This window comes from Ixodes scapularis, unplaced genomic scaffold, assembly GCF_016920785.2.
Source record: "Ixodes scapularis isolate PalLabHiFi unplaced genomic scaffold, ASM1692078v2 PGA_scaffold10__122_contigs__length_95168666, whole genome shotgun sequence".
In the NCBI taxonomy this organism is placed as follows: domain Eukaryota; kingdom Metazoa; phylum Arthropoda; class Arachnida; order Ixodida; family Ixodidae; genus Ixodes; species Ixodes scapularis.
This window is the reverse complement of record NW_024609836.1, coordinates 39,985,099-39,986,451: the sequence shown is the minus strand read 5'-3', so window position 1 is coordinate 39,986,451 and position 1,353 is coordinate 39,985,099. Positions and strand designations below refer to the sequence as shown.

The window sequence follows — 1,353 nt, the reverse complement described above, 5'->3', positions numbered from 1 at the left end:
TAAGAAAAATTCTGGTTAATTTTTATTTGAACTCCGGCTTGTTTCTTGGGTTCATGTTTTTCCAAATATTCGGTGTTTTTCGATTTCTATTTTTTTTTTTCTGAGCCGTACAAAAAGTAAATTGTCGTTTATCGGAGATTTTTGTTCAAAAAAAGTCGAGAGTGTGGTGTGGAATTTTCCAAACTCCAGGCGAGACGCGGGTGGCCTGATTGCTTGGAAAACCTCCCAGTACCCATAAGAGAAGGAAGCGAGACAGGGGCCGGGGTTCTTAAAAAAGCAGCCTCCAGGAAAATTTAGTGCTAACTGTATTAGGGGCCAACGCACACAAAAAAAGCTGTAGTAAAAGGTTTGTTACAGTAAAACTTGCAATTTTTTTATTAAAAAAAATTTTCTCTTCGCAGTTTTTTTTGTGATTATATTTAAATTTGTTTAGTGGTTACTATTGTGAGTTTATCGGCATCTATTGAAAAAAGAACGCTTCCCATAAGGCAAATCACCGCGTTAATATTGCACTTCGTCCCTTTTTTTGACAATTGTTTGTATTACAGCGGGTTACCAAGCATCAATATTATTCGGAGTTTCTGCTTTTGCTCAAGCTGGTCTTATAACGGTATCTTAGGATGCGGCTGCTCTTTATTTCCTTTATCCTGTTTTGGTCACATTTTGCTGTATAACTTTCGTCTGACGTATTGCAAGAAAAGTGAACGTGCTTAACGCTGAAAATAAATTTTCGTCTTGGTAAAAAAAAACAAAAAAACATTTACTTCTGTTAGGATATCCTGAAGTCAAAGCGGCTCGTTGGTCTAGGGGTATGATTCTCGCTTCGGGTGCGAGAGGTCCCGGGTTCAAATCCCGGACGAGCCCTGTTTTTTTCTTCTTTTGTTTGTTAAGCATTAAAGAGGTAATCTTTTTAAATATTTGACTTGCACCACTTTGTCATCAAATGAAAGTCTGGTGTAGTTTGTTTAGTCTATGCTAAACAAAATGTTTGTTGCAGTTCATTCAAAGAGAATTATTTACGTTGCCCGGATTATAAACATATACTAAAACTCTGGCTCGCATACAACTAGGTTGTGCTGACTAACAAACTTTGAAACAAAAGTTTAAAAACTATTTAACGAAGCCTTCACAGAACGATATAAAAGCAAAACATTTCCACCATTGAATCAAGCACGAATAATTCGTTTTTTTATGGCCAGTCACCACTTGGCAGTTTTCAGATTGCCATGCAAACAACGACAAATTGGAACGTGACACAGTTTGACCGCAGTATGGACGAACCGAAAAAAAGTTTATACTTTCCTCCAGCATTCTGATAAACCCCTGGAGCGCGGCATGTGTTTCGTGCGTGTC

General features: G+C 37.7%; 1 non-coding gene across 1 annotated transcript; it reads left to right on the top strand.

The window, feature by feature from the left end:
• Positions 1-792: 792 nt before the first annotated feature.
• On the top strand, positions 793-864 carry Trnap-cgg. Its single transcript has one exon. It is a non-coding gene; the product is annotated as a tRNA-Pro (tRNA).
• The last annotated feature ends 489 nt before the right edge of the window (positions 865-1,353 follow it).